We start from the raw sequence: 14,429 nt of genomic DNA on the forward strand, positions 1-14,429 counted from the left end.
GATCATTTCCTTTCCTGTTCCACTCACAAACTGATAGAGGGAAAAAGCAACTGGCTGTGTATCTCCTTACAGGCCGTAATTTCTCTGATGTTAACATCAGGGTCCTTGCGCGTATTATATCTTAGTGACAGTAAAATCGTTCCACAGTCAACTTCAAATGCGAGTTCTTTATATGTACTTAACACTTTTTCGTGAAAAGAGTGTCGCCTTCCCTCCAGGGATTCCCATCTTAGGTTACTCAGCAACAACGTTATACCCGACTGTTGACCGAAGCTATGAGAACAAACTAGCAGCCTGCATCTTAATTGCTCATATGTTTTTCTTTAATCCCACCTGGTCTGGATCTCAAACAGTCTAGCAGTACTCAAGAATAGGTCGTCTTACATGAGGTCTGCATTACAGAAGAACCATATTTTCCTAAAAGTATCTCCCAGTAAACCATTCGCCTTCCTCACTACCATCCTTACGTGCTCGTTCCATTTAATATCGCTTTGTAACGTTTCCTTCGATACTTTTAATCGACATGATGCCGGCCGCGGTGGTCTCGCGGTTGTAGGCGCTCAGTCCGGAACCGCGAGACTGCTACTGTCGCAGGTTCGAATCCTGCCTCGGGCATGGATGTGTGTGATGTCCTTAGGTTGGTTAGGTTTAAGTAGTTCTAAGTTCTAGGGGACTGATGACCACAGATGTTAAGTCCCATAGTGCTCAGAGCCATTTGAACCATTTGAACCAATCGACATGACGGTGTCAAGGAGTAGTCTATTACTGCTTTATTCCAACAGTATGGGATTTTTTTCTATTCATCTGCCTTGACGTACATACTTCTACATTTGGAGGAAACTGCTATTCATCACATCAACTACAAACTACCTTCACTCCTCCTACTACCACTGACGGCGGCTGTGGCCGAGCGGTTCTAGGCGCTTCAGACCGGAACCGCGCTGCTGCTACGGTCGCAGGTTTGAATCCTGCCTCGGGCATGGATGTCTGTGATGTCCTTAGGTTAGTTAGGTTTAAGTAGTTCAAAGTTTAGGGGACTGCTGACCTCGGATGTTAAGTCCCATAGTGCTCAGAGCCATTTGAACCATTTTTGATGTCCATTCATTGTCTAAGTGGGTTACTAACGACTGTTTATACGTTGTTTGTAGGATAAATTACTATTTTAGCCGCCCTAATGTACTTATTAACTTTAGTAAGCATCATCGCTGTGATATCATCATGAGCGCTAATCACTGTCTCTACACTGACACCGTCATTGAGGTCAGGACTGCTTGTAGCTCGAAGTCGAAAATATTTCCATTGTTTCCATTGCGTGTGGGATGTTCAACTAGCTGCTCAAGACAGTTTTTGGGAAACGTGCTCAAAAGTACATCGTAAGATTGCCTGTCCGTACCACCTGCGATGAATCCATAGAAATCCCAGTTTATACTAATATTGGAAGATCTATGTATTTCTATGCTACCGGCCATACATCTTATTTCAACGGTTCTAAAACTGTATAGATAGATCTTGTCCGCAGCTCGTGGTCGAGTTCACGCTTCCCGAGCAAGGGTTCCGGGTTCTATTCCCAGCGGTGCCAGCGATTTTCACCTGCCTCGAGGTGACTGTGTGTTGTCTTCATCATTTCATCATTATTCGTGAAACTGGCGAGATTGGGCTGAGCAATGGTTGGCAATTCGTACGGGCGCTGATAAGCGCGCAGTTGAGCACTCCGCAAACCAAACATCATCGTCATCATCATCATCGATAGATCTGATGGCAAGTAAAAGCTTACGATAATTACGTAGTGTTCACCTAGACGTGATACAAGCGTCCAGATAACTATGCAGATTCAACTTCGGTTTCGATAAACACAGTATTTTTGTGGACGCCTTTGAACCTGCCCCTCTTATGGCGTCTAATCTGTCTTTTCGATGTATGTTCCTTGCGTCGCCAAATGTTTCAGAGCCTCATACTTCGGGTAGAAAACCTGAAGGCAGGTGACAGTGGCCAACAGCGTCTTCTTGTGGCCAGCTCATCTTACATTCGCGCACACCATACACAACTTCCATACGTCCTACAACTACTAATTAACGATTAACTACAACAGCACATACAGAAACCCCCCCCCATGAACCATGGACCTTGTCGTTGGTGGGGAGGCTTCTGTGCCTCAGCGATACAGATAGCCGTACCGTAGGTGCAACCACAACGGAGGGGTATCTGTTGAGAGGCCAGACAAACGTGTGGTTCCTGAAGAGGGGCAGCAGCCTTTTCAGTAGTTGCAAGGGCAACAGTCTGGATGATTGACTGATCTGGCCTTGTAACAATAACCAAAACGGCCTTGCTGTGCTGGTACTGCGAACGGCTGAAAGCAAGGGGAAACTACAGCCGTAATTTTTCCCGAGGGCATGCAGCTTTACTGTATGATTACATGATGATGTCGTCCTCTTGGGTAAAATATTCCGGAGGTAAAATAGTCCCCCATTCGGATCTCCGGGCGGGGACTACTCAAGAGGATGTCGTTATCAGGAGAAAGAAAACTGGCGTTCTACGGATCGGAGCGTGGAATGTCAGATCCCTTAATCGGGCAGGTAGGTTAGAAAATTTAAAAAGGGAAATGGATAGGTTGAAGTTAGATATAGTGTGAATTAGTGAAGTTCGGTTGCAGGAGGAACAAGACTTCTGGTCAGGTGACTACAGGGTTATAAACACAAAATCAAATAGGGGTAATGCAGGAGTAGGTTTAATAATGAATAGGAAAATAGGAATGCGGGTAAGCTACTACAAACCGCATAGTGAACGCATTATTGTGGCCAAGATAGATACGAAGCCCACACCTACTACAGTAGTACAAGTTTATATGCCAACTAGCTCTGCAGATGACGAAGAAATTGAAGAAATGTATGATGAAATAAAAGAAATTATTCAGATTGTGAAGGGAGACGAAAATTTAATATTCATGGGTGACTGGAATTCGAGTGTAGGAAAAGGGAGAGAAGGAAACATAGTAGGTGAATATGGATTGGGGGACAGAAATGAAAGAGGAAGCCGCCTTGTAGAATTTTGCACAGAGCACAACATAATCATAACTAACACTTGGTTTAAGAATCATGAAAGAAGGTTGTATACATGGAAGAACCCTGGAGATACTAAAAGGTTTCAGATAGATTATATAATGGTAAGACAGAGATTTAGGAACCAGGTTTTAAATTGTAAGACATTTCCAGGGGCAGATGTGGACTCTGACCACAATCTATTGGTTATGACCTGTAGATTAAAACTGAAGAAACTGCCAAAAGGTGGGAATTTAAGGAGATAGGACCTGGATAAACTAAAAGAACCAGAGGTTGTACAGAGATTCAGGGAGAGCATAAGGGAGCAATTGACAGGAATGGGGGAAATAAATACAGTAGAAGAAGAATGGGTAGCTTTGAGGGATGAAGTAGTGAAGGCAGCAGAGGATCAGGTAGGTAAAAAGACGAGGGCTAGTAGAAATCCTTGGGTAACAGAAGAAATACTGAATTTAATTGATGAAAGGAGAAAATATATAAATGCAGTAAGTGAAACAGGCAAAAAGGAATACAAACGTCTCAAAAATGAGATCGACAGGAAGTGCAAAATGGCTAAGCAGGGATGGCTAGAGGACAAATGTAAGGATGTAGAGGCCTATCTCACTAGGGGTAAGATAGATACCGCCTACAGGAAAATTAAAGAGACCTTTGGAGATAAGAGAACGACTTGTATGAATATCAAGAGCTCAGATGGAAACACAGTTCTCAGCAAAGAAGGGAAAGCAGAAAGGTGGAAGGAGTATATAGAGGGTCTATACAAGAGCGATGTACTTGAGGACAATATTATGGAAATGGAAGAGGATGTAGATGAAGATGAAATGGGAGATATGATACTGCGTGAAGAGTTTTACAGAGCACTGAAAGACCTGAGTCGAAACAAGGCCCCCGGAGTAGACAATATTCCATTGGAACTACTGACGGCCGTGGGAGAGCCAGTACTGACAAAACTCTACCATCTGGTGAGCAAGATGTATGAAACAGGCGAAATACCCTCAGACTTCAAGAAGAATATAATAATTCCAATCCCAAAGAAAGCAGGTGTTGACAGATGTGAAAATTACCGAACTATCAGCTTAATAAGTCACAGCTGCAAAATACTAACACGAATTCTTTACAGACGAATGGAAAAACTAGTAGAAGCCAACCTCGGGGAAGATCAGTTTGGATTCCGCAGAAACATTGGAACACGTGAGGCAATACTGACCTTACGACTTATCTTAGAAGAAAGATTAAGGAAAGGCAAACCTACGTTTCTAGCATTTGTAGACTTAGAGAAAGCTTTTGACAATGTTGACTGGAATACTCTCTTTCAAATTCTAAAGGTGGCAGGGGTAAAATACAGGGAGCGAAAGGCTATTTACAATTTGTACAGAAACCAGATGGCAGTTATAAGAGTCGAGGGACATGAAAGGGAAGCAGTGGTTGGGAAGGGAGTAAGACAGGGTTGTAGCCTCTCCCCGATGTTGTTCAATCTGTATATTGAGCAAGCAGTAAAGGAAACAAAAGAAAAATTAGGAGTAGGTATTAAAATTCATGGAGAAGAAATAAAAACTTTGAGGCTCGCCGATGACATTGTAATTCTGTCAGAGACAGCAAAGGACTTGGAAGAGCAGTTGAATGGAATGGACAGTGTCTTGAAAGGAGGATATAAGATGAACATCAACAAAAGCAAAACAAGGATAATGGAATGTAGTCTAATTAAGTCGGTTGATGCTGAGGGAATTAGATTAGGAAATGAGGCACTTAAAGTAGTAAAGGAGTTTTGCTATTTGGGGAGCAAAATAACTGATGATGGTCGAAGTAGAGAGGATATAAAATGTAGGCTGGCAATGGCAAGGAAAGCGTTTCTGAAGAAGAGAAATTTGTTAACATCGAGTATAGATTTAAGTGTCAGGAAGTCATTTCTGAAAGTATTCGTATGGAGTGTAGCCATGTATGGATGTGAAACATGGACGATAAATAGTTTGGAAAAGAAGAGAATAGAAGCTTTCGAAATGTGGTGCTACAGAAGAATGCTGAAGATTAGATGGGTAGATCACATAACTAATGAGGAAGTATTGAATAGGATTGGGGAGAAGAGAAGTTTGTGGCACAACTTGACCAGAAGAAGGGATCGGTTGGTAGGACATGTTCTGAGGCATCAAGGGATCACCAATTTAGTATTGGAGGGCAGCGTGGAGGGTAAAAATCGTAGAGGGAGACCAAGAGATGAATACACTAAGCAGATTCAGAAGGATGTAGGTTGCAGCAGGTACTGGGAGATGAAAAAGCTTGCACAGGATAGAGTAGCATGGAGAGCTGCATCAAACCAGTCTCAGGACTGAAGACCACAACAACAACAACAACACATACAGAAAATTAAATACACTGACCGAAAAAGTCGAAACACCCAAAAATAATTAATGTAGCGCGTCGCAATTTCAGGAATAAATTTGCCTATGTAACATATTTAAGTGATCGGAGGTTAATGTAAGCGCGAAATAAGTCATTGCTGCTACATTAATAATCGATGTAACAGTCAGAATGATGGATGCAAGCATGCAAACGTGCATGCATTGTCTTGTGCAGGTGCGGGATGTCAGTTTGTGGAATGTAGCTCCATACCTGTTCCACTTGGTCGGTCTGTATACGGACACTTAATGTCGTTTGTGCTTGACGCTGCAGTTCCCTTCCAGTGACGCCCTATATTTGCTCGAATGGAGACAGATATCGTAATCGAGCATGTTGGGTTGTAACAGCAATTATGTGGACTAGCCTTATCTTGTTGGAAAACACTTCGTGGAATGCTGTTCATCAATGGCAGCGCAACGGCTCGAGTCACCAGACTGACGAACATATTTGCAGTCAGGGTGCACACGAGAACCTCCAGAGAAATCGCTACCTTGACCATAACTGCAGTTGTAGGTCCAGTGCGTCTAGCACACAGGCAGGTTGTTTGCAGGCCCTAAATTGGACTTTTTCTAACCAACAAGCGGCGGTAACTGGCACCGAGACAGAACCAGCTTTCATCAGAAAACGCAGCATACCTCCATCCTGCCCTCCCATCAGGTTTCGCCTGACACTACTAGAGTAGCTAATGGCGGTGCTGTGGGGTCAGTGGAATGCACGCAACAGGAATTGCGGATCGGATATGTCCTTGAAGTAACCGATTTCCTACAGTTCGTTGTGTGACTGTGGTGCCAACTGCTGCTCGGACAGCTCCTACAGCAGCAGTACGATGCGCCAGACCCATACGCTAAATGCGACAGTCTTCTCTCGGTAATGCCACGTGACTGTCAGGAGGCCGGTAAACTTGCGACCGTACTTTCTCATCACCCCTGCTGCCAACAATCGTACATAGTGATACATTCCTTCCAAGTCTTTCTGCAGTATCAGATGGTTCGAATGGCTCTGAGCACTATGGGACTTAACATCTATGGTCATCAGTACCCTTAGAACTTAGAACTACTTAAACCTAACTAACCTAAGGACATCACACAACACCCAGTCATCACGAGGCGCAGAAAATCCCTGACTCCGCCGGGAATCGAACCCGGTAACCCGGGCACGGGAAGCGAGAACGCTACCTCACGACCACGAGCTGCGGACTGGAGTATCAGAGAAGTAACATCCAGCACCTCGTAGCCCTATTACATAACCTCGTTCGAACTTAGTGAGGTGTTGATAATGGCACCTTTGTCATTAAAATAATTCTCACGACCGTTAGAGCGTGTAGTTAAAGCAAACCTGATTTGCATTCTCACAGTGGCGTTACTAGCGACACCCTTACGTCACTGGTGCGACATTTGAATACACTTCATCTCTTAGATATAAAAACACGCCTACAAACTTCATTTATGCCAAACGATTCCCTCATGGTGTCGTGATTTTTCTTATCGTTATTGTATATAAAGTGCTACCTTCCTGACGGGTCACCGACGGAGGAAGACATCTTACTGACCTGTGTAGCTGGCCGTTCAAAATAAATGACCACTGGATACAGACTTAAAAGTAACTACAACGCGAGATACAAATACTTCGCTAACACTGGCGAAACAGCTGAAACCAAAAAAATATTTCTCACATTTACACGATAGGATACTCATAGTCTGAATGACTCAATTCACAATCGTACTCAAATTCGTTAGTCCCAACGGCACCGACAGACGACCATGTCACTCTCAGCCCAAAGGCGTCAGAGGACGCAGACATCAAGGGACATGTGGTCAAAATTGAAATGGCTCTGAGCACTATGGGACTTAACTTCTGAGGTCATCAGTCCCCTAGGTCCTAGAATAAATAAAACCTAACTAACGCCGCGCGGAATTAGCCGAGCGGTCTAGGCGCTGCAGTCATGGACTGTGTGGCTGGTCCCGCCAGAGATTCAAGTCCTCCCTCGGGCATGGGTGTGTGTGTTTGCCCTTAGGATAATTTAGGTTAAGTAGTGTATAAGCTTAGGGACTGATGACCTTAGCACTTAAGTCCCATAAAATTTCACACACATTTGAAAATTTTTGAACCTAACTAACCTTAGGATATCACACACATCCATGCCCGAGCAGGATTCGAACTTGCACCGTAGCGGTCGCGCGGTTCCAGACTGTAGCGCCCAGAACCGCTCAGCCACTTCGGCCTGCACATGTGGTCAACACGCCGCTCTTTCGGCCGTTGTCAGTTTTCCTGATCGGAAGCGCAAGTAGATTCTCAGCTTACCTCACAAGGGCTGACTGCAGTCCATGCAGCCCGCTTGCGAACGGCGCTCGGCAGCTTGAGCGGTCACTCATCCAAGTGCTGGCCAACCCCGACAGCGATTAACTTCGGTGAACTGACGGGAACCGGTGTTACCACTGCGGCAAGGCCGTTAGTTTCGTAATTATAATGCTGAGTGAAATATTGACAACAGTGAATCCGCACTTCAATTCATGTGGTATCAATTATTACACCCAGCTTTGCGAGAAACTGCTGCCACTGTAACTATGAAAACAATTGTGTGTCTCATCTACATCTCAAGATTGTGGAGGAAAGCAGGTATTCTGACTTGCACTTCTGATCTGCAATTTATTGGATGTTCATTAACCGAATGTTGTTGCTCCATCGGGATACTTAGTCCACCAAACATAACATAAAAGTGTGTTAGGTTGTAGAAGATCAATCTTGCAGGCGAGGCGACTTTGACAACAACACACAAACATTCCCAGATGACAACAAAAACAACTTCTAATCATGCGTAGCTGCGACAGCTACGGCAAATACAAGTGGTGCTTCATTTGTCAACAGGTGGCGCCCGTATCACCACTAAGAGGCGTCACGAACGTGGCACTACATGCTTCCAGTGTGTCATGTGTCAGTAAGTTATCCATGCCGTATCCACCTGCCCAATCAAGATTTAGAACTATACAAAGCACCGGCAAGCCAGTTTCAGCTACGCTCCAAACTGGACATCACGCCTTCGCAGCCACAACCAACAGCCAGCCATCAGCATCGAGGCTCTGCCTCAACGACCCCGTGGACTCTGGCATCAAGACTTGGTATCCACGGGTTTATTGGCTTTAATAGTTTCGATTAAGAACAGCCGTACTTTATTTTTAGTTCATTTGTACTTCAAATTCTTCTGTTAACATTCCGCTGTGATTGTGATCCACGTCAGACATATTACTGCCACACGTGTCATTTTGTCAGTTATTCACAAGTCATATTCCATCAGCAAGATCTTTTTGTTGAGTTATCAGACAATTAATTGCCTCAGTGGATTTTAGGGATTTTAAGTAATTCAATACTTTATTGTTCGTTAAATTAACGTGGTTCTTGCATTATGTCGGACTGGGAGCTGTGTCTTGCTTGTGAAGCCCGCTCGGGGTCAAAATACCACTAAACCCCACCGTAAACAATCTGTTATTAATATTTTAAAACGTCTTATTATTAATCTTATTATCAAAGGCATCTTATAATTGTATGTGAGGTGGGACTGTGAGGAGGAAGCGTTGTAGAAACATAATTAACTCCCCTCCCCACTCAGTACCGACGGTTGGTTTCCCTCTATGGACAATCTACAGTGACTACGAGAAATTCAATCTTAATTCTCGTGCTTCCAATGCATTTACAACTGCATATGACTCCGGAGAAGGAGACGATCATTTTAGAATTACACTGGCCTTGTGTTGTAGGTATCCGTCGCCACCATCAGGCCTCTGTCCCAATGGGAACTAAGGCTATTATGCACAATGAAAATAGAGCGCAAGCCGTTCCAACCCTACACGATATCACAGGCGGTGGGAAAGGGTGAGCAGGGGAGAGGGAGGGGATAACAGACGTGAATGCCAGTCTTGTTTCATTGCAGAATACTCAGTAATCTCTGTTTATGATTTTCTATCATTTTATTTAGTCTCACATCTAGCACTAGTCAGTGCGACATGCACTGTTAAGCCTTTGGAGCCGTTGCAGAACTTAGACTCTTTTGGGTAAGATTCTGTTCTTGAGGAAATCTTGCCATTTGAGTAGCACGGTGGCGATACCGTCGCGATATCGTCATGCAATCAACGTGAATGGGAACAAATTACAGAACATAGACGAAATTTGTCTGTTCTTCATAAATTCCTCATTCGGGTGCAGTAAAGGACAGGTTGAACATCAGAGACCGTACCTCAACGTCTCGAAATAAACGTGGTTGTAGTAGACCTGATCGGCTTCCGTCCAAATCTCCACGCACCTTTTCTGTGTTGTTAATGCAGCGGGCCTAATGTATGTGTTAAATTTTACACTGTGTACTGAAGTTTTCCACTTCTCCCACATTGTCCCTAACATTTCCCCTTGAAGTTCTACCCAGTTTCAGTACTTTGTGGGCTTTGCCATTTCCTTGATTTAGCAGTTGTGTTGTTAATATTCTTTCTTTCAGGAGAGCTAGTTCTGCAAGGTTAGCAGGAGAGCTTCTGTAAAGGTTGTAAGGTAGGAGACGAGATACTGGCAGAAGTAAGGCTGTGAGGACGGGGCGTGAGTCGTGCTTGAGTAGCTGCCGGCACGGTAGCTCAATGTGGTCGGTCAGAAAGCCGGTTGGCCTCTGTAATGAAAAACTGAGTTGAAGGATCAGCAAACGAACTTTAACGGATGTCATGTAACGTCTGCATCGACCAAACACAACGAACGAAAGAAAAAAAAGTAGCTCAGTTGGTAAAACACTTGCCCGCGAAAGGCAAAGGTCCCGCGTTCGAGCCTCGGTCCGGCACACAGTTTTAATTTACCAGGAAGTTTCATTCTATGATCGTGTATTCACTGAAGGGAGTTACACTATCGAGTACTATTTCGTGTTGTTCTTTTACAAATTCTGTTCACATGCAACATCGAGTGTTCCCATTATTTGAGTGAGATACAGTTTACTGACTTTATTTCATAAATGATTATAGTATTCTGTTAATTGTATTATAATTTAATTAATGTTAAGAGATTCTGCGCAACTGTGGAGATGCTCAACAGTGGATTCTCACATTCATTTAGTTTACGCTGTGTCAGATTTATATTTAGCACAATTTATCTAAAAACATACCCTGTCAGTCGAAAAAGTTTCTGGACTTGCTTAGTAGAAGGAACAAAAACGCTAAGGTTTTCAGGTGTTACACAAATCTTCTCCAACCTGAGTAAAGCGCACAGAATGTTCATAAATCCCTGTGAAACTATGAGAAAAGTCCTTCTTTGTAGTGTTGTTCAATTCGCGCATGATTTCCGCATCTTCTTCGTTCTTGAAAAGCGATTGAAGAATTCACATCTCTTCTTAGGAATGTTGACAGGCTTTCAAAGAAATTCAGGATCGTGATTCAGAAGATCGTTAATACTCTGTTGATTACGACATTTGTAAAAGTGATCTAATGATAGGTTAATCTCGAAAAGCATCAATGTTTGTGAATTACTGAACACCACGTCAAAAGAACATTTTATGAACATTTAAAAAAAACCTAATCAATAGCGTTAAAAGGTTAAAAATGATAGAAAATGGTAGCAATCCTTCTACATGATTTCATGTCACACTTAAAAACAAGGTTCGCTTTAGTAACACATTCTCGTCACACGTGATAATTTTTTTCCAGAATAGAATTGTAGCGTTTTTCACTTCAGTCGTGTCGTGGCAGGTGTCTACGCAGGAATAAAATCATTCTCCGAACTTTACGGATGGACGATGTATTTGCTAACTTATTTATTCTTCGATCAACAATGAAAAATTAAAGTCATGCAAATAATGGAAAACACTCACGAACGACGCCTCATTAGAACATCTCTAAGCATAAGTGTTATCGATGGCACAAATATGAAGAATCGTTTATGAATGTTTAGTACTTCTTCCTTCTGGGAATATTGATCACTGGTGCTTTATCTAGTTGTTTTCCTAGATATCCAACACTATTTTTTCGATTGGTCAAAGTCATTACGTCTTTTACATTTTTACTGCCAACCTTACATAACTTGATAACTTGTAGATGGTGAAAGTATATTTTGTAAATATAGCGCTCCCATAATTATGTACGTAATTTCCGCACAGGGTGAGACCCTGGAACACTGGGACATGTGGACGTTTGGGTCTGTCTGTGAAGCGTGTTTAGGCAGCCGATCGTTTCAAGCGACCGCTCGGTTAACGCCGGAGGTCCGGGTTCGAGTCCGTTCAAGCACCAATTTTCATTCGTTTCCAGTAAATTTTATAGCTGTTGTGGTACCATATTCGGAGTTTGGTAGTAGATTTCATGACTTAACACGGCTATCAATGGACAGCAGTGTACATATCCGAAGGGACATTACGTCGAACTTTACAGACACTGTCAAAAACTGCGCTAATGTAATACGTTTATATAGCTGTAAAGATCCGTTATTTCATTACATGTTTGCTGAAAAATCACTAGAAGCTGTTACATGTGTAAGTATTAAATACCTGGGAGTGCGGGGGATGCTTAATGAGTGATTTAAAATGGAACGACCACATAAAACTAATTTTAGTAGAGGCGGATGCAAGATAGATACATTGGAAGAACTCTCAGGAAGTGTATTCAACTTACGAAAGAGGTAACTCACCAAACCGCCTTTCGACCGGTAGCTGAGTTGTGATTGAAAATATGGAATAGTCAATCGATAGCGTTATTTCAGGGAACAGAGAAGATATGAAGAAGACCAGCATATTTTGTCACAGATTTCTTCAGTTAGCCTCAAAGCGTCACGGACATGCTGTTTTAACTGCAGCAGCAGGCGCTACAGGAGAAGCGTTCTGCAGCGTAGCGTTATTTACTGTCAAAAGCTCAAGAGCATATGTTCGAGAAGTGTCAGCCGGTAGATGGCTTTCTTCTACGTACACCAAGCGAACAGACGTTAAGGTTAAATTAGAGTTCCAGTTCACATGGAACTCCTGTGCACGATTCGTCACTGAAACAGAAAAGGGAACAAGTAACAATGGTTCACCAGTTACTCTCGCCACAACCCATAAGCAGCTAGCACAGTATAGACAAACATAGCTTGCTGTAACGTTATTTAAGAAAAAAATCATTACAATCCCTTGTTATGAAGAAAAATGATGCATTCATAAGACGGAGCATGTAAACGTTTGTCCGGCGACTGCTCGCACACTGACTTGCAAGATTAATATTCTACATCTTCTGACTTCATCATGTTCATATGCACCGCCATGTTGATGGTTCACACGTACATACTTTTTAAATGGTCTCAACAGCAATACCTTTTAATATCATCTTAATGGCTTCGGAAGAAGTAGTCTTAACGTCTATGACAGATTACGTCTTGAAATTTGTTGTCATGAATACATTTTGTAGGTGTGACTCCTAGGAGATAATTTATACTAAATAAGAAAGTAGACAAATTGCACCGGTTGCTTGTCTTTCCGTACGAGTTGCACGGCGTCAAGTTACGTAAATATTCACGACCGGGCACTTCATTTGCTATCTGTCGGCCGGTGTTTCCGCTGAATCCAGAGGCATACACTGTTACTGTAATTCTGTTGCTCTCCAATTAAATGCTCTTCACGCGAAAAGTTTATTTTAGCCACACATTTCAATACAGTTCATGCAGCAGGATTTTATTCCCTTTTCAGTTTTCCTACTGCCTGCGGAATTAGTCTGTAGGGAGACAGTGGAAAAATGTTGGATGTAGAGCCACAAAAAGAAAAGCAGCGTACGCTAAAAGTACTCATATTTACAACTCATAAAGCTTTCCTTTGTACCGTTGCTGAAGAGAAAGTAATATCGAGACCTTTTTTTCATATTTTCATAATTACGCAGAACTCTTATTCCGAGATGAGACACCATCTCGTGCGTTTACACTCTTCCCCATTTAGTCTCCTCTTAATGTGTGCAGTTTTTGTTTGCAGCTTTTCTCCAATCTGCTGCTCTACACTGAGAAGAGAATACAAAAAGACAGGCATAAATATTACAGTACTGTAAATTAACTCTGTGTTTGCTGATACAATGTTTATACAAGTTCGGCTTTGTATAAAAGTAAGACTGCAGTATCTGTAGTTTCCTCACTACACACTTCCTTTGTCCTATGTTATGGGTTAACCGCAATAATTCCTAATGATGAACTAGAGCGAAAACTTCTAAGGTAGTTAACAGAAAGGCTTGGCCGTAGGCGCCAGGCTAGACTACTAAACTTTCACTGTACTATAATGCAAGAAATGGATGCAACTGGTCCGCTAGAATGGCCACGTGACATGCACCGGTCATTTGTCCCTGCATCTGGATAATGGCGCCTAACTGCCACAACGTAAAGCCGCTAGGAGTGGTCGCGCGGTTAGAGGCGCCATGTCACTGACTGCTCGGCCCTCCCGCCGGAGGTTCGAGTCCTCCCGCGGCATGTGTGTGTGTGTGTGTTGTTCTCAGCATAAGTTAGTTTAAGTAGTGTGTAAGTCTAGGGACTGATGGCCTCAACAGTCTGTTCCCTTCGAAATTCACACACATTTGAACATTTGCCACGACGTAAACCCAGTCCACTTCATATCTCAGACATCTCCTTCCTGCAAGCAACCTTCCTGAGGTTCAGAATCCACAGCTTCTTGGGTCATAAGCCATACTTTCCCACGCCGCCGGTTCCATATGCCTGAAACTGGAATATACTAAACATTCTATTAAACATCGTACATCCAACGAATTACCCTTTTTGCAAAACTTTGCAATAGTTCTAATAGTACTTACTTAGATGTGTCAAATGTTGCGCTGGTAAGAAACGCTTCTCAAGCTTCTTCTGCAGACTGAGCACCAAAGTTTTACTTGCTTATTGAGTGACGTATGTGCGCACCAGCTACAGAGCAACGGCGTTAGCTAAGTCGACAGGAGCTGGATCATACTGTATTCTTATCTAATCCTATTTTCCCCTAATCTTCTATCAAAGACTTATGTCACTGTAATAAATCCTGTT

This window comes from Schistocerca serialis, chromosome 4, assembly GCF_023864345.2.
Source record: "Schistocerca serialis cubense isolate TAMUIC-IGC-003099 chromosome 4, iqSchSeri2.2, whole genome shotgun sequence".
In the NCBI taxonomy this organism is placed as follows: Eukaryota; Metazoa; Arthropoda; class Insecta; order Orthoptera; family Acrididae; genus Schistocerca; species Schistocerca serialis.